Source organism: Otolemur garnettii, unplaced genomic scaffold, assembly GCF_000181295.1.
Source record: "Otolemur garnettii isolate 467f Iridium unplaced genomic scaffold, OtoGar3 scaffold00116, whole genome shotgun sequence".
Taxonomy (NCBI): Eukaryota; Metazoa; Chordata; class Mammalia; order Primates; family Galagidae; genus Otolemur; species Otolemur garnettii.
The window spans coordinates 4,747,921-4,767,639 of NW_003852511.1; the positions used below are offsets into that span (position 1 = coordinate 4,747,921).

At 44.7% G+C, this 19,719-nt stretch overlaps 1 long non-coding RNA gene across 1 annotated transcript; it reads right to left on the reverse strand.

Annotated features, from left to right (window-relative positions):
• Positions 1 to 8,914: 8,914 nt before the first annotated feature.
• LOC111727655 lies at positions 8,915 to 18,798 on the reverse strand. The gene is made up of 6 exons (XR_002775151.1): positions 18,081 to 18,798; positions 16,317 to 16,411; positions 12,797 to 12,830; positions 10,525 to 10,565; positions 10,006 to 10,181; positions 8,915 to 8,997 (listed from the first exon to the last, which is right to left on the reverse strand). It is a non-coding gene; the product is annotated as an uncharacterized LOC111727655 (long non-coding RNA).
• Between the last annotated feature and the right edge of the window lie 921 nt (positions 18,799 to 19,719).

Here is a 19,719-nt window from a genome sequence, read left to right on the forward strand (position 1 = left end):
TTTTTTTTTTTTTTTTTTGAGACAGAGTCTCACTATGTTGCCCTGGTAGTAACTGGGACTACAGGCACCTGCCACAACACCTGGCTATTTTTGTTGCAGTTGTCATTGTTGTTTAGCTGGCCCAGGCTGGTTTTGAACCTACCAGCCCTGGTGTATGTGGCTGGCACTGTAACTACAGTGCTACAGGCGCTGAGACTCGGAGCTTTCTTTCTCTGTGTCTATACCTTACTGGTGGAAAAATGTCTGATCAGCTGCCATGTTTTAAATCCCACCAGGTATGACCTTTAAATGTCCCTAGAATTCTACTTTCTTTTTTTCGTATTAAATCATAGCTGTGTACATTAATGCGGTCATGGGGGATGGTATGCTGGTTCTATATACAATCTGAAATATTTTCATCAAACTGGTTAACACAGCCTTCATGTCATTTTCTTAGTTATTGTGTTAAGACATTTATATTCTACATTCAGAAAGATTCACATTTACCCTTGTAAGATGAACCATAGGCATGGTCCCACCAATCACGCCCCCCCCCACCCCCGTCAAATTCTACTTTCTCACCAAAATATTTTTCTTTTTCTTTTTTTAGAGACAGGGTCTTCTCACTCTGTCACCTAAACTGGAGCACAGTGACCTGATCATAGCTTACTGTCGCCTTGAGCTCCTGGACTCAAGCAATCTGCTGCACCAGCCTCCCAAGATAGCTGGAACTAAAGACATATACCACCATGCCTAGCTAATTTTTCATATTTTTTGTAGAGATGACGTCTTGCTATGTTGCCCAGGCTGGTCTCAAACTCCTGCCTCAGCTTCCCAAAGTGTTGGGATTAGAGGTCCTCCTCAAAGATTTTTCATACCCAAATGGGAAGGAGGAAATGTTGCTGTATTTTGTCCTTCAAAAAATTCCATTTAGCTTTCTTTGACAGAGGACTATGAGTCCAATTTACTGCCATTCAGGTATGCTATAAAATCACCCCCATCACTGCATGGCCATTAGGGGTGCTGGCCATTAGGATAATTCAGATGATCCACTTGTTTTTAGGGTACCAGAATGCTTGTATTTGGATTGCTTTATTTTCATAAATACAAATGGGGGGCTTTCTATTTTAGAGGGTAAAATTAGCCCAGAGAATTAAGTAACTTACTATAAGTGATGGGCAGGGCAGGCTGGAATTAGAGTTTTCTGGCTCCAAGTTCCCAAGCAGGTCAGAAAAAAGTGATAAGTACAAAATTCACTAACTGGATTTCTTGAAAGGATTTTCTTCTTGGGAGTGTTTTTCCAGAGTCTAATTTTAGATTTCAAGTGTTACTTGCACTTGTCCTGTGTCAACAGGTTTGCAACTTCTGTGCGGAAAACATACTTTTACTCCAGGGAAGAGTCAAATCTTCTTTGCAGAAGCTTTTTATCTTTAATTATCTAAAATTACTCTAAGAGAATGTGTATAGCTACATTACCACCTTGAAGACGCACATTTAACATGCACAATTAGCCTCAAGGAAAAGCAACAGGCATTAGAATTTCCGTGTGATCCTGTAAGTCTACCCCTGGGCACATATCAAAACAAGGGCAAGCAGGGTCTCAGGGAGGTGTTTGTACAACCATGTTCAAAGCACCATAATCCACAATGTCCAAAGGGGGAAGCAACCCCAGTGTCCATCAGTGGATGAAGAAAGAAAATGTATTATGCATACAGTGGAATATTATTCAGCCATAAAAAAGGAAGGAAATTCCAACACATGCCACAACATGGATGAATTCTGAGGACATTAGGCTAAGTGAACACAATCTGTCACCAAAGGACAAACACTCCATGATTTCACTTATATGACATATCTCTAGGGAGCTCAAATGAACAGAGACAGAAAATAGAATGGGGGTGCTGGAAGACTACACCAAGCGGAGGAATGAAAGGTTAGGGTTTAATGGGTACAGAGCTTCAACTGAGGAACTTAAAAAAGTTCTGGAAATGGCCAGCACCTGTAGCACAGTGGTTACGGCACTGGCCACACGCACTGAGCCTGCTGGTTCAGGCCCGTGCCAGCTAAACAACAATGACAAGTGCAACAACAACAACAAAAAAAATAGCCGGGCATTGTGGCAGGTGCCTGTAATCCCAGCTACTTGGGAGGCTGAGGCAAGAGAATTGTTTAAGCCTGAGAGTTTAAGGTTGCCATGAGCTGTGATGCTACAGCACTCTACTGAGGACGACATAGTAACAGTCTGTCCCCTCTCCCCAAAAAAAGGTCTGGGAATGAAGTTCTGGTGATACTTGAACAACAATATGAATGTACTTAATAACATTGAACTGTACGTACACGTTAAAATGGTAAATTATGTGTTATTTTCTATTTAACCCCCGCCCACACACACACCCCCCCACAAGAATAGGTAGCAGAACAGTTAGCCCAGATCTGGAGGGAGGAGAATGGGGAAGGAGGAGGAAGGTTTGTCTTAGGAGACGAGGAGGGGTTTGCAGGCAGAACAAGAGAAAAAGATGTTCTGGGCGAAGGGGAAAAGCAAAAGGAAGTCAGAAGGGCAATTCCAAGGTCATCTTAAAGGCATAACAAGTGATTGGGAAGACTCCAGCCCTGGACATTCGCAGGTCAGTGACAGGAAATGAAGCTGCAATGGCACAGGAAGCAGATCTTGAAAGCTCCTGTGTGCCGTGTAAGAAGCTTGGGCTTTATTTCGTACACACAGGGCAGCTACTGGAGTCCTTCCAGCTGGACATAGGACCATGCTTGTAATTTAGAAAGATAATTCGAGCAGTTGCATGAAGGACGGGTTGGAGGGAAAAGGGACCAGAGGAAGAGACCTTGGTGGGGGATGCCTGCCATAGCTCCCTCAGGAGCCAGAACTGACGAGATGTGGGATGGAGAGGGGTATTTAGGAGGACACAGGGATCCATGAGAGGTGGGGAATGGAAGTAGCTCCCAGGGGACTGGCTTGACTTCTGGGTGGCTGGAGTTGTTGCTCCGTGCACTCCTGCCCTCCTCCACCCCACATGCTGTCCAGGTGTCCAGTTGCTCACAGAATAGTTACTCAACACCCCTCCTGACATTGGCCCTTCTTGAATTTGTTCTTACCTCCCAGTGGCTAAACCCCTGACTCCTATGCTATCCTATTGGGCAGGCATTCCAGCTCCTCCTGGCTTTCCCTGGACTCTCATTCTCAATATAGCTCTTCCCCTAATTCTCTAGCCATGGAATTCTTCATTTATCCCTTCTTAATTCCCCACTCCAATCCTTAGTTCTGTTCTGCCTCCCTCTTCCTCATAGGCTAGTCTCTAGTTTCCAAAGGGCAGCAGGGTGGTGGTGGGGCCGGCTTTGAGATATCCTTAGCATCCATCAGAAATACAATAGAGGCTGAAGGGCGAGCGAGCTAGCAGGGAGGAGGGGAAAGGAATGCATGCATGTGGGATATGCTCAGTGTCTAACAACACCCCACATGAGCCTATCTGCACCCACTTACCGAGTGAGTCTTTATAACTATGACACACCCCAGACAATCTCAATTTACTGGTATCCAAGGATCAGAGCTGTAATCTCTCCAGGGAAGGGCCTTGGCTCACCCCACTCCAGATGGTATCTTTACTCTCCTTCCACCAATACCCTCGGTAGAGGTTTCTCCACAGTACCAGTCTCTGAGCAGGCAGTCTGCAGGAGCCAGCTCCTGAGAGCACCAGAGCTGGCAGGAATCCATCCACTCGTCACCTTAGGTTCTCAGCCTGAACCCAGCCTGCCCACCTAAGCTGCCCAAGCTCCTGGCTGGTGCTGGGAAGTCTCAGAAACATTTTGACCTACCTGTACTTTCTTTAGGTGAGCAAAAGCTCTTCCCTTTGGGGATCACTTTGTAGACATCTTCACGGAGGGGTCATTAGCAGCCATCTACCCAGTTAGCTGCAATGAAGCCGGTCTTCTCTGTGCTGTTAGGTAAGCGGGGTCTTCTGTTGCAGTTAAAGCCTGGCTGAAATTCAGCTGACTTAGAATAGGATCGTTCTCCTGGCAGTATGGGAACATGCACAGTTGAGTCAGACAGCCTGAAACTCCATGAGACAGCAAGGACAAATATACTGCTGTACTCCCTGATGTCACCCGAGGAAGACAGGAGCAGGTGGTGAAGGCAGTAGCATCATGTACTGGAGAATACAACGTCCCCGAGTGAGAATGGATAAGCTGCCTGAAGGCCAGTGCACCAAATACCCTGGCTCAGCAACTGCTCTTCCCAAAGCCAAATTGTCCCTGGGAGTGGTTTCTTATCAAGCCCTTATGCTGCCTTTACATTCAGTAACAGGGCTAGGAAATCTCTGTGTCACCAGGAAGGCAAGTGGCCCTCTCTGCCTCTGGCTCTTTGGCAGATGGCCTTGCTTGTATCACATGGGGAATTTGGCAAATCCAGCCCAGTTCTTGTACTTGCAGCAAGGATTTCCAGTGAGTGATTTCGGGGTGGCTCCTATGAGTCATAGCTCCCTGAAGCTTTTGCAGAGGAAGCGGGTCTAAGTTTGTACCTGGGAAGATTATCATTACTCTTGTTTGCTGAAGTCTGCTGTCCTTGCACAGCACAGAATGTGAGGCCTGAGTCTAGCCACTGCCCCTAGCCATCTGGTGGCAAACTTTCACCAAATTCAGAGTATCAGGGTTTTTTTATCTTCCTTTGTCCTCAAATCTGCCTCTTTCCTTTTTTCCTCTGCCATCATTACCTTTAAATATATATATATGTAACATATATATATATTTGAAACAGAGTCTAACTCTGTTACCCAGGGCAGAGTGATGGCTCTGTCATCATAGCTTACAGCAACCTCAAACTGTTGGACTCAAGAGATCTCTTCCCTCAGCTTCTTAAGTAGCATAATCCTGTCTATTATAGGTAATTTTAGTCCTATTTTTCTGGCGAGGAATTTAAGGCTTGCCTACTGTCTCACTGCTTTTAAATGGTGGCTCCAGTGCTTGAACCCAGGCCTGTTTAAGTTTTGATTTCATGTTTCCAACTACTTAACTAGACCATTCCTGGTGTGTGTGTTATGTACATACATGTGTTCATATATATGTGTATCTCTATATATACAGACCACGTAGTAGGTATACACTAAACACTTGTTGAATGACTGTATGATTTTGTTCAAAACTATCAGAGTTATTACTAACCTTTAAAATTGATGCTAATCATAATATATTCTGGACACAGATTATAGCTAAAAAGGTTCCCATGATAACATCTCTGGAGTCTAGAACAATGACTATTTGGGAGGGAGGGGAGACAGTCTCACTTTGTCACCATTGGTAGAGTCCCGTGGCATCACAACTCACAGCAACCTCAGACTCTAGGGCTCAAGCGATTCTCTTGCCTCAGCCTCCCATGTAGCTGGGACTACAGGCACCCACCACAGTGCCCGGCTATTTTTATTTTTTTGTTATTTTTGTTTAGCTGGCCCAGGCTGGGTTCAAACCTGGCAGTCTCAGTGCATGCGGCCGCACCATAACCACTGTGCTATGGGTGCCAAGCCTAGAACGATGACTATTAAAAGCGGATGCTTATTATGAATATTACCACATTAATTACAGTTCTCAATTACTACACCTGGCTGAACATAAAGCTTCCAGCACAGCCTTTCTAATTAGTTTCTCAGCAAATATTTATAAATGTATTCTAGTGTATTACATTGCATGTAGGTATTAGGCTCTGAATACATTTTTTTTCAATAAAGAGCTATTGCTGTTGGTGGGACTGCAAACTAATCCAGCCTCTTTGGAAAGAAGCACGGAGAATCTTTAAAGAACTCAAAATAGACCTTCTATTTGATCCCACCATCCCATTACTTGGCATCTACCCAGAGGAAAAAAGATCACTTTAACATAAGAACATTTGAACTATATTGTTTATTGCAGCTCAATTTATAATTGCAAGATGCGGAAACAACCTAAATGCCCATCAAACTCAGGAATGGATTAATAGACTGTGCCATATGTACACCATGGAATACTATTCAGCCACTAAAAAGATGGAGACTTCCATCTTTTGTATTAACCTGGTTGAAGTTGAAACACATTCTTCTTAGTAAAGTATCGCAAGAATGGAAAAGCAAGTATCCAATGTACTCGATACTAATATGAAGCCAGTAGACGAACTAATACACGCCCACAGAAGAGAAAAACTCAGTTCAATTCAAAATAGGAGGAGGAGGAAGAACGAAGGAGGGAGGGGGGAGGGGGGAAGGCAGGGGGATGGGTGGGCTCCCACTTAATGGGCACAATGTAAGGGTATATGGCACGACTTCTGAGTGCAGGACACTGCTACAGGGACCCTAACAAATGCAAACACTGCAACCTGATTGTACCTCGCATTAGTCTGAAATAAGTAAAAAATAAATAAATAGCTATTGCCTTTATTTTAATGAAAAAATAATCATAAATAAATAGCCATTGCAATCCCGGTCTGTCACCGTTTGGGCCACCTCTGTGACCCACGTCCCTAGCTGCACTCCGTGACTGTATTGACCACCCTGATATCAGCTCTCGTTTAACTCAGTGACTCATACCTAGCAGAAATGTAGGGGTCAAAGGAACTCAGAGAAAGTGCTTTTATCTAGCAACATAAAAACTGGCTGACTGCCGCAGATGATAAAGTCGGTGTCAACGCATACCTTTAAGAGGGGGAAGAAAAGCCTTGGTCCCTTTGAAATGTGCGTTAGCTGTGTTTCACACTGTGACACACAAAAAAGCCCCTGGAGTGTTTTGATAGCTGTAAAGACTTCACCTCTGTAAGTGTTACTTGCATCTGTAATGCCACTTCCTGCCTCATTTATTCCCACCAGTGTAAGCTCACCTATCACTAGTGATGTACTGAATTAATATTTTCCTCCTGAAAGCTTTTTAGAGGGAAATAGATCTTGGCCCTTGTTGATGAACGGCATGCAAATGACCCATTTGGAAGACAGGATACTTTGATGGGTTGCTACCATGAAGTTAACCAGTCTTCTGATGCACAGAGTGATACCAATTGGCTTGAAAAAGCTGATGCAGATTGTAAAAATAGGGTGATTTCAGATTAAAAATACAGTATGCGTTCTGAAATGGGATAAATAAAACCCGTAGCCTGAGATGAACTGATTACAGTAGTTGGGCTCTGAATTTGGTCTAAAATTACCTACTGATAACTGAGGCAAAAGGCACAGTAAGATGCATAGTAGAGGTTGGACTTCCTGCTCAAGAAAATGTTGTTATCTTTTATCTGATAAAGAAAGTTATTAACTTATCTAAATATTGCTTTTATTTCTCCTTGAATATTAACTTCTTTTTTTTTTTTTTTGAGACAGGAGCCTCAAGCTGTCCCCCTGGGTAGAGTGCCGTGGCATCACAGCTCACAGTAACCTCCAACTACTGGGCTCAAGCGAGTCTCCTGCCTCAGCCTCCCAAGTAGCTGGGACCACAGGCGCCCGCCACATCGCCTGCTAATTTTTGGTTGCAGCCCATTTGTTGTTTGGCGGCCCCAGGCTGGATTCGAACCCACCACCTTGGGTGTATGTGGCTGGCACCTTAGCCACTTGAGCCATAGGCGCTGAGCCTGAATATTAGCTTCAAGGAGAAATAAAACATTTGTCTCTTGAAGAGTTACTGTATTCTTTTAAAAATATCAATAGGAAAACATAACTCATAGATTATTTATAGATTTTCAGCTTATTTTATTAAAGAGATAATGGCATATTAAAAATACATAAAAAGTTACAGGGAGAGGTGAAGTATGGGTAAAACTCAAGCTGTTATCCTTCCTAATTCCTCACTTATATCTACGCTGTTTGGCAGAGTTGAGAACCAGTTGAATATGAAAGGTGTGTCTGTACCACACTACACTCATGTAGGGAGAGGACCGAAAAACTCAACCTCCCAAAATCCCTCAATCATTTCTAAGGGACATGGACAAGCTGAGATGTGAAGCTGGGGGACAGGCAGAATAAGACGACAGAGTAAGGATCCAGAATTATCTTGAAGGGTTAAAGAGAGGGGATGATTCTAACAAGATGACATTGCTGGTCGAGATCAATGTCAGGCCCTGTGGTTGAGTCCAGAAAGCCAATACTTTGAGTCAAGAAAGGAGAGAGAGATTTTGCAGCACTGTGAGAACTGTGCAGAGTTTCAGCCAAAAGCAAGCTCCACATGGAGCCTCGTGGTGACTCTTGCAGCCCCTTCATTCACTCTTTTCCTACCCATCAAAAAGTAAAAGAGACAATGGATTGGTTGGTTTGTCCTGGGGGTAAATCCTTTGTTGAGGTTGGGGCTGTTGTTTTCACCTAAGTATTTTTTGCACAAGATACACACTTTCTTTTCAACCCCAGGCTTATCTCAGAGAGGCCTGACTCACGTCAGTCTGTTCCCTGCTCTGTGGTCATTTGGCATCTTCAGTTAGATAAAGGAGGTGGGGGCCTCTCTCTAGACCACGTTTAAGTATGGCACAGAAATAAACTCAGAGAGCACACAGGATAAGGGTCTAAAAACTGTGTCATAGGAGGAACACTTTAAAACAAACAAAAAAAAGCAGGAGAGGGCCCGGCATGGTGGCTCATACCTGTAATCCCAGCACTCTGGGAGGCTGAGGCAGGTGGATTGCCTGAGCTCACAGGTTCAAGACCAGCCTGAGCCAGAGTGAGACCTCATCTCTAAAAATAGCTGGGCATTGTGGCAGGTGCCTGTAGTCCCAGCTACTTGGGAGCCTGAGGCAAGAGGATTGCTTGAAGTTGCTGTGAGCTATGACATCACTGCACTCTACCCAGGGTGACAAAGTGAGACTCTGTCTCAAAAATTCATTCATTCATTCATTATAATTGATTAATTAATAATTAATTAATAATTTTTAAAAGCAGAGCTTTCTCTAGAAGGCAAAAAGATGAGGGAGACAAGCACGCTGTCTTCCGAGGGCAATCACAAGCAGAGGAATTCAAGTTACCTGTCTAGCCACAGCAGTAAATCCAACACGGAGACCTTCTTAGACGTGTCGCAGTGCTGGAAGAGTGAGGGTGGTAAATGTCAGAGGTGGTGCCAGATTGACTTTCCAATCCCACCCACCTACCAACCTTGAAGGTCTCGTGAATGTCTAGGTGATCTTGGTTCTTGGAACTACCATTCCTCCTCCCGCTCACCTCCAACACCCCAGAATCCTTTCTTGCTATAAAAAAGGGGGACCTGTTTTGTTGTTCATTAAAAAGTTAAACATAGAATTACACTATGATCCAGCAATCCCAGTTCTGGGTATATACCCCAAAGAACTGAAACCAGGATCTCAGATACTTAGACACTGATGTTCAGAGCAGCCTTAATCACAATAGTCGAAAGGTAGAAGCAACTCAAGTGTCCCTGGACAGATGAATAGATACGCAGAATGTCTATGCAATGGAATAATATTTAACCTCAAAAAAGGAAGGAAACTCTGACATGGGCTACAACAGGGAGGAATCTCAAAGACATGCTACGTAAAACAAGCCAGTCACAGAGGGCAGATGCTGCCTGATTCCACTTCTACTTACATGACACTCCAGAGGAGTCAAATTCATAGAGACGGAAAGTAGACTGGTGGTTTCCAGGGGACGGGGGCAGAGGAGATGGGAGCTGGTGTTTAACGGGTGTGGGATTTCAGTTTGGGAAGATGAAAAAGTTCTGGAGCTGGATGGTGGTGATGGTTGCCCAACATCGTGAATGGACTTAATGCCATTAAACTGTACACTTAACAGTGGTTAAATATTTTTAAAAGGGGGGTGAGGGAGCCATTGCTTGTTACTCAGTCTGCAAAGAGGAAAGCTGATTGCAGCCATTAACCCCGTTGAGTCTGGCCAGCACGTGCGGTAGAATGTTGGGGTCAGCCCTGGGGATGTAAAGTTCTTCCAGGCCCCCTTCTGCACACGCTCTTGGAAAGAACTAGACAGAGAGAGCTCTCTTTGCATCTTGCCCAATGCATCCCTGCCCCCTCCACTCCATGCTTGGAGACCTCAGTGCTGTTATTCTGGCTTCTCATACCTGCTAAATCTTTGCCCTGAAAAATGCACCTCCAGCAATCTCAACAAATGCTCCAAGGCTTGGCACCACCTCTCTCCAGGAGCTTCTGGGGTAGCTGCCTCCTCTCTCAGCTCGTTTCTGCTTCTTCCTCTACACTGATTACACTTTCATCCTGCTGGGCAACGTAAAGTCCATTGCTGGAGACAGAAACAAAGACAATGAATGAACACGGCAAGTTTTATACAAACATACAAAGAAAACTGGGATTTCTTATTAAGATGGGATCTGACAAGCTCCAACGAGCCATTTTTTCTAACTTTGTTACTGTGAAATATTACACATGCAATTAATAATAGCTAACATTTATTGAGCACTGTTCCAGTTGCTTTCCATGACTTCATCTAGGTAAGCCTCAGACCAAACCCAAGAGGTAGATACCATTGTTATTCCTATTTTTGAGACCAAAGTTAGTCTCCAGATACTAAGCACACAGCTAGAGAGTACTTGAGCCAGAATTTAAATCCAGATTGCTTAACTTACCTCAGAGCCTCTCTCATAATCACTATAGTGAAAGTTCTCCCCTATAAGGAACAGAAAGTAAAAAAATAAACTTCCCGTTCTTGCCAGAAAGTTTCATCCAATTGTAATCATTGCCATCATTTCTACAGATTTTTCAAAGGCATAAAGCAACATGGCCAGGCTGGGCACAGTGGCTCACATCTGTAATCCTAGCACTCTGGGAGGCCAAGGCGGGTGGACTGCTTGAGCTCAGGAGTTCGAGACCAGCCTGAGCAAAAGCAAGACCCCGTCTCTACTAAAAAGAGAAAAACTAGCCAGGCATTGTGGGGAGCACCTATAGTCCTAGCTACTGGGGAGGCTGAGACGAGAGGATCCCTTGAGCCCAGGAGTTTGAGGTTGCTGTGAACTGTGACTCCACAGCACTCTACCGAGAGTAACAAAGTAAAACTCTGTCTCAAAACAAACAAAAACAAAAATAAAAACACCAATATGGCCATTCTAAATGCAATATGGGATCCAGGATTGGACCCTGAAACAGAGAAAAGGGTTTTTGTGGAAAAACTGGCGAAATCCAAATAAAATCTAATGTTTAGTTCTAGCAACATTAATTTCCTGGGTTTGATGGACGTGTTATGGCTACATCATATGTCAACACTAGGGAAAAGCGGACGAAGGGTGTGGGGGACTCTCTAGACTGCATTTGCAATTTTTCCATAAACCCCAAATTCTTCCAAAATAAGACATTCATTAAAAAATCTGGGCACAGTGGCACAGGAGGAATGTAGTAGTTCCAACCGCTCAGGAGGAATGTTTGAGCCCAGGAGTTGAGGCTGTAGTGTGCCGTGATCCTGTTGAATGGCCCCTGCTCTCTCTAGCCTGGGAGACATAGTGAGACTCCCATCTCTTAAAAACAAACATACAAACAAACCACCAACAATACTGTGAATATGAAACCTCATGGAGGCCCCTCCCGAGGTAATCTTTATTCTGAGTTTTCAACAATCTCAGGGCCTTTACGGTCAGGTGTGTGAGTGTTGCTAAAGATCCCTATTTCACAATCATCAGCCACCCAGCCCACAGGTTAGGGCCACTATTAGCCCCCAGAGGAGGCCACGCCCTCCCTGAACTATGCACCGCCCACCCACGTGAAAAGAGCTGGCCAGCATTTCCCTGGGCTTGAGGACAAAGGAGAGCTCTGGGAGTTATCAGCTTTCGTACAGTCTAGGTCAGCAGACAAGAGACCCCGGCACAGCCATTTTCTGTAGGAGAGATAATATTCTGCCCTATGGTGTTCTACGAGGTGGAGCTCCCCCTGAAAGCCGGGAAAGCTCTCTATTTACTCAGCACTGGAGCTGTGTACCCAGGCCACAACCCCACCCTAGATAGACCAGCCCTGGGACAAGGGATGGTCCACAGCTCTGGGGCTCTGGGTACTTCCCAGTCTCTAAAGGTCATTAGAATGGTGACAGCTCTGAGATCTTATTCATCTGTGTATTTAAATATTTGTTTCCCTGACTGTTTATAAAGGTAACTGTGAGGATAAAGGTTCACAGAGGAGCTCAAAAAGGAGGCAAGAGTCCATCGGGAGTGAAGTGGGGAGCCCTTGGACCTGGTGAAGGCCATGTGTGGCTGTCCGTGTCCTGAAGGCAAAGTGAGGGGACAGGGTAGGGCCTGGCCAGAGTCTCTGGGCCTGGGCCAAAATAAATAGGCCTATCTTTCGACCTTTGACCTGCAGACACTGTTTTTTAGTAGGGAAAAACAGACCCTCCAGTTTGGGGATTCCTGACAAGTAATGAGGGAAAAAGTCAAGTTCAGCTACCCCAGGGAAATGGTCCCAGTACCATGGATACTAATAAGAGATCCAGAGGTAGAAAGATTCCCAGCAGGAGCTACTTTCAGTTTTTCTAAAATTAGCCCCCCAGGCTTGGTGCCTGTGGCTCAAGTGGCTAAGGCACCAGCCACATGCACCTGAGCTGGCGGGTTCGAATCCAGCCCAGGCCGGCCAAACAACAATGACAACCAAAAAATAGCCAGGCGTTGTGGCGGGCACCTGTAGTCCCAGCTACTCAGGAGGCTGAGGCAGGAGAATCGCTTAAGCCCAGGAGTTGGAGGTTGCTGTGAACTGTGATGCCACCGCACTCTACCCAGGGTGACAGCTTGAGGCTCTGTCTCCCAAAAATAATAATAATAATAATAAAATAAATAAAATTAGCCCCCCCGCAGACAACATCCACAGAAGAAAACACTGGAATGGGGAAGCAGAGGAAGAGTGCAGACACAGGTCTTCTGTTACCTCACTCCAACTTTTGAAATCTTCCAACTCTAACCTGTAAGGCAAAGATACTTGTATTAGTGCTTGGGGAAATATTGGCAGTGATAAATTCTTGTTTTCTCTACTAATTCACTTAATTTCTTTTGAAATTTCTATGAAGTATGCTGGATTATAAAATGACATTTTTTTTCCCTTTTTGAGACAGAGTCTCTATATTACCCTCAGTAAAGTGCTGTGGCATCACATCTCATAGCAACTTCAAACTCTTGGGCTTAAGCAATTCTCTTGCCTCAGCCTCTCTGGTAGCTGGGACTACAGGTACCGGCCACAATGCCCGGCTATTTTTTGATTATAGTTGTCATTGTTGTTTGGCAGGTCCAGGCTGGGTTCAAATCTGCCAGCCCCAGTATAGGTGGCCGGCACCCTAACCACTGAGGTACCTGCACCAAGCCCATCATAACGCTTTAAAGAAGAATCTTATAGTGTATTATCATGATTTTATAATAACATAAAGTTTATAGTGCAATATCTTGATTTTATAATAGCATAAACTAAGTCATGCAGTTCTGCTTTCTTGAAACAAAACAAAAACCTTTTTCAGTTTTAATAACAGTTGGGACCATCCTTGTTTATGTTTTCAAGTAGAAAAAAAATCACTTCATGCAGTGATGTTTGGTCCAAAGAACTGTGGACTAGGAGCTGGAGGACCTGCGCCAGGTCAGCTGCCACATCTGGTTGACAGTGGGCCTTAATCCCCTCATCTGGGAATGAGAAGTGACTCTTTATATGAACCTGTAATCAGTGATATTCATCAAGCTGGAGAGAAAAGTGGGTATATGCTAATATAAACCCACATGATAATAATATATATATAACATACACAATGTAATCAAGAGGGGCTTGTAATTAATGGTATTAAACGAGAAATGTTGGTATCCTGGGTTATTAGCAGAAAAAATTCCCTCTTCTGCAAGATTAATGACTAACCTTGAAACTGGTTGAATATTTATGGGAAATTTGCCTTCCTAACGAAAAGGGTTTCTGTGTTTTGTTCTGAATGATTTTTAAAGAAGGAATTTAAACAACTGAACCTGGTAATTTGTCTCGGTGTCTAAAGCACCTAAGAGGAAGCAAATTATTCCTTTCTTCTAATCCACTGCTACCTTTGCTTTTAATCCAATTGCACGGGGCACAAAGGGCATGGATTTAGATAAGAGCCAGTCCTGGCCTGGCCACCTACCAGCTCTGTGCAGGGTAAATTCTCTTCTGAGCACCAGGCCCTTTGCCCATCAAATGAGGACAATAATAATGGTTAGAGCTAGCGTACATGAGAAGTACTTTATGAGGTGAAAAGAGTGCTAATGATGATCGCACATTCACAGTGTCATATTCATAAGACATGAAGTGTGAATATTAAGCAACTGATTAATTTCCTACAACTAAATGCAGCCGCATGGAAGATTCATATATAAACATGACGGTGAGAGAAAGAAGCCAGACATAAAAAAGTAGATTCTGTGTGATTCCACTAAGGAGGCGTCCAGGGCACTGGTCACGGTCTATGTCTCTTTCAACTGTGTTATTTATGAGAACAGTCAGTCTGTGATCATTTCTCAAGTTGTGAACATAGGATCTGCCTCTTTGCCATGTATGTACGTTATACTTCAATAAAAAGCGAAGACTTGTTTAGAAACATTTGACATTGGCTTGGCGCCTGTGGCTCAAGCGGCTAAGGCGCCAGCCACATACACCCAAGGTGGCAGGTTCGAATCCCCAGCCCGGGCCCGCCAAACAACAATGATGGCTGCAACCAAAAAATGGCCAGGCGTTGTGGCGGGCGCCTGTAGTCCCAGCTACTTGGGAGGCTGAGGCAGGAGACTCGCTTGAGCCCAGGAGTTGGAGGTTGCTGTGAGCGTGATGCCATGGCACTCTACCCAGGGGGATAGCTTGAGGCTCCATCTCAAAAAAAAAAAAAAAGAAACATTTGACATTGTGGATAAAAAAACAACAGCAACAACCAAAAAGCTTTGTAACTCGTCATCTAGAGATAAACCCTCTTTTAAGATTTTGGTGAAGAGGGTGGTGCCTGTGGCTCAGTGAGTAGGGTGTCAGCCCCATATACCAAGGGTGGTGAGTTCAATCCCAGCCCTAGCAAATTGCAACAACAAAAAATAAAGAATAGTAAAAAAAAAAGATTTTGGTGAAGAGCCTGCCAGAATTTTTTCTATACACCTAAACATATATTTTACAAAATGGGATTGCATGCTGCATCTTTTTTTTTTTTTTTTTTTTTTTTTGCAGTTTTTGGTTGGGGCTGGGTTTGAACCTGCCACCTCCGGCATACGGGGCCAGCACTCTACTCCTTTGAGCCACAGGCACCACCCTGTTGCATCTTTTTTTAACCCAGTTTTTCCATTGTGTCCTATTTCCATCTTACAAATACTGGTAAACAAGACTCTTTCAAACATCTTTGCTCAGTAGTTTTGTTGTTGTTGTTGTTGTTTGTTTTTGGTTTTTTTTAGGATTCCTTAAACTAGAATTGGGAACTCTAGGAGGACACATATCTTTAAGACATTGGGTTTCCCCCTGGAAAGACAGTACCAATTTACATTCCCGTCTGCAGCAGATTACAATTCCCTACTCCCCTGCTTCCTTGCTAAAAAATATATCTTATCACGCTTCTCAATCTTTGCCAATCTGGAAGTTACGTGCAACTGAGCATAAAATTATAGAAGAGGCAGCAGTAGTTTCAATTCTATCTCAGCGACAGAGCTGACTGGGGTCCGTATCCCAACTCTGAAACTCAGTTTCCTTAGCAATAAAATTGGATAAATAATTATCTTCCCTACAGAGAAATAGTTGAATAGCTTAATACTCATTCTGACTACTCCTGACTACTCTTCCTTTTGCCCGCACTCCTTTCCAATTTTGTCCGCTGGGCAGCCTGGGTATTCCTGGATATAGAACAAAATCCAAACCTCCTATCCCCACTGACCTGGTCCTCCTATCCCTGCTGCCTGCACAGCTCCCCAGGGCTGTCATCTGGTCTACCTGGGCTGCCCACACATCTCCCCAGTGATGCCAACAGGCCTTGCTCTCTGTCTACCTTTCTGAGGCTGCACTGGCCTCTCTGAGTTTCTCCAATTGGCCGTCTCCCAGGCCTGCATCTTGGCCTGCCTCTCCTTCCTCCTCTTTCTGTCCTTACTGACTTCAGCTTAAAACCACTTCCTAAAAGAGATCTTGCCTGGCCCCCGTGCTATTTTCTCTCCCAGCATCCTGTTTAGTCCCTCCGTGGCTCTTATTACTGTGTAAAGCTACACTTCTCTGTTTACTTTTGTGTTTTGTCTCCCCACCGCCTGTAAGCTCAGTGAGAGCAGAGTGTCCCCCAGCACTTCGCCCTGTGCCTCCTTCATTAGTAGACAGTCAGCAAATATTTCTTGAATAAATGAATCACCATTTCTCTTCTTCTCTGATCTCATGGTGCGTCAACCCATAGTATTAAGTGACATGGTGTAGTAGCTGTCAGTTCTTTGTGACTTACCCTTTTGGGCTTCTCGCTTCTGACCTGAGCCTCCCCCAAGCCACTGCTGATCTCTCCCCTCCCTCATCTCCTGGGCGGTATCACCTTCCGCAGGTCTAAAATGAAATAAACACTGTCTGGTCCTGTTCTGAAGTGCCTCCTCCCACCTGAGGGAATCATATACTAGTTTACACTAATCTACTTTCTCCAGATGGCACACTGTCAGGAGGGGGTGTCGGTAAGTATTCATTTACTCAGTATTCATTGATTAAATGCCAGCAAAATACCAGGCACTATATCAAGCACTTAGGATACAAAGATGAATAAGACACAACATTTCCTGACTGCAAGGAGCTCACAGTCTAGGGGGTGAGGCACATAATTGTAATATTATGTAGCAAATGCAATAGTTTGCTATATAAAGACAAAGACAGTCTCGTAGGGGAAGGATATGTAAGCCAGTTTAAGAGAGGATAATCAGGGCGAGCTTCCTGGAGGAGGTGTCATCTGGTTTGAATTAGCCAGATAAAGAAGGGAAAGGCATTACCAGCAGAGGGAACAGTATTAGCCCAGACCCAAGACTGAAAACCAACATGCTGTGGGCAAGGCAATAGTCAGCAGTTCAGTGTTGCCAGAGAATAAATTGCAAGTCAGAGAGTGCTGAGAAATAATTCAGTGGGACGGGCTGGGGCCCGATGAGGGAAGGTACTGGAAATTATGGCCAGAGGCTTGGACATTTAAGTAGGAAGAGGTCACTGGACGTTTCAGCCAGGAATGGGGTAGGACGTATTGGATTTGGGAGGACGAATCTGGAGGCAGGGAGATCAGATGAGATGTGAACAGGACCTGACCTGGATCGCTGGTGGTAGAGACAGAGAGTCAGGAACTTGGTTATTAATTAATTGTGGGGCAAGTTGGAGAGAGAGAAAGTCAATCCCTTGGGTGATGCCATTATGATGGAATCCCATCAGCAAACAGAATACCAGGGAAACAGGTTTGGCGACCGGGTGGGGGAAGTGACACTTGGGATATGTTGAATCTGAGGTGCTTGTGGGAACCCAAGAGAAATAGGCCTAGAGAGCAGGACTGGAACTCTGTTTAGGAGTTACTGGCATAGATGAAACTAAAATCAGATGAGCCTAAGTCCATCCCTGGAGAATAGTGCAATGCAATGAGTAGTGGACCCAGGATAGAGCCCCAGAGAACCACAATATTTGTTCTTAGCTAGAGTGAGAGAAAGAGAGGTAGTTTCCCCTCTAGGCGACTGTTCTTCCAAGCTTGTTAACGGCTGATCTCTAACAGCTAATAGTGGCCATCAGTTACTGAGCACTCATTGTCTGCTCATGGGGTCTAAGAGCGTTGCCTGTATTGATTATTTATTTAATTCTCTTCATTCTTCAGAGGATGGGATGGATGCAGAGGTAAGTAACTGGCCTGAGGTCAGACTGTTAGTAAGTAAATGGAGGAAGCCTTTGGGGGGTGGGGGGTGTTCAATTACTTCTCAGGAAGGAGGGTGCTAGGTAAAAAGATTACACTTAAGACCAAAGTGTAACAGAAGCTCAAAAACTGAAAGAAGACCATCAGAACCCTCAAGACCAAAGTGTGACAATGTTTATTTTCATACTTGGGTGTGAGTGGGCTAAGATGTGAAGGATGTTAGGAGGGTTTAGGGAGGGAGGCTGGTCATTTAAAGCTGGCTAAGAGGGGAGCTGGTTTCTATCCAGGACCACCAAACTATTCTTCTTATCAGGGCATCAAAGAAGTTATCTCATCATCAGGACTCACCAGGCAGGCTCTTCATATCAGAGTGTCAGAGGTTTGCAGTGTCGGCCTATTTCTCTCGGCATATTTCTGCAATTGGGCCGGTGCAAGGACAGGAGTCCGCCCCATGTCTCTCTTCTCTGAGTTATGTCCCCTGTAATAGAGTCAAGATGGGGTTTGCTTGGGCAACCTACCAGGAGGCTTCTGCCACTGCTCATCCTGCATAAATCAGTTGCAAAGAACCTCCTGTAAGTCTCCCTTTTTTTCCCCTTGAGAATAAAAACGTAGGCACCATGTTGCTTAATTTTTCTGGGATTTGACAAATTATTAAAAAGTCATTTTACTGAGTCTAGACTTGAAATCGTTTTATCCTGAATTCATTTTGTCTTCTCTCTTAGTGCTCAGAAGTGACTAAATGTTGCTGATGACAGCAGGGTGGACGATATTCAGATGTTTGCACAATGTTTACAAATAACCTTTGCTTTAGAGACTGTACGAGTGAGGAGAAGCAAATCGTGCAGGTCATGATGGAACTTCCCCATGAACCGCAGATACTCAGGCTGAATGGGCCACCCATGGGCGGAGTAAAGCTGAGAGGAACATGCCCACACTCCTTCAGACCTGCAAAGATTGAAGAGCATGCTACAAATCACTTGGGTATGAGAGAATTTTATTAGATAGCTCTATCATGCAGCTTCATTATTGTACTTGAAGAACCCTGCTCAGTGCCTGGACACAGCTAGCACTCAATAAATAGTGTTTGCTATGATTGATCGTTGCTGTTATTATTATTAATCGGCCAAGATCAACAGCTACTTGAGGCGAGGTCCTGCTCATATGGAACCCCCAAGATTCTTGTGTTTGGGGGGCAGGGCCTCCGCCCTAGTTTGGAGGGGTGGGTAAAGGGGAAAGGCATCTTTTTACCTCCGGCAAATTAGATATGACAGATTTTGAACTAACACAGAGACTACTACGGTGGAACTTCTGTAAGTTGGACTGTGACAAAGTGGTCGACATACAGAGGTGGGGGATGCGTGTTGGCCAGCCATACTGATGCACATTTGATGCATCTCAGGTTCTGTCAAAACCAGGTCGACTTAAGCAGGTGGTCACTGTAGGAAGATGGTCAACTACAGCGGTTCTACTGCTTTCAAAATGCAGGATTGCCTTGACCTTTCCCAGGGGCAGAGCGAGTCACAGAGCCAGCAGCAAGGGCAGCTCCCTGAGTCACCTGGAAGTGTGGCTGGGGCCTCAGGGAGGTAAAGTAGAGGGATAAGAGCCCTGGCCCCTGGGACGACAGCAACATTCCAATCCAGGGACCCACTCTGGTGTGGCAAACAGTGATAATTGCTTCTCTTGCCTTAAAGGGCAATTTCACCATTGCATATCATGAAATTCACACACCCCCACACGCACACACTCTTCCACTGCCCCATCCCCTCATCCTCCAACCCCAACCAGAACAGGTTTTTTTCCAGTCTGCGTTCCACATTTAATATTTTAACCATAAAAAACATCTCCAATGTGTTCCATCCTAATATGAAATCAGTATATAAACAGTTATATGCTCATAAGAACAATGAACACTAATATAGTCCAGTTTGGGGGTAGAGGGAAGCGGGGTGGGGGGCAGGACATTTGGCAGAAGGAGGGAGGGCATGAG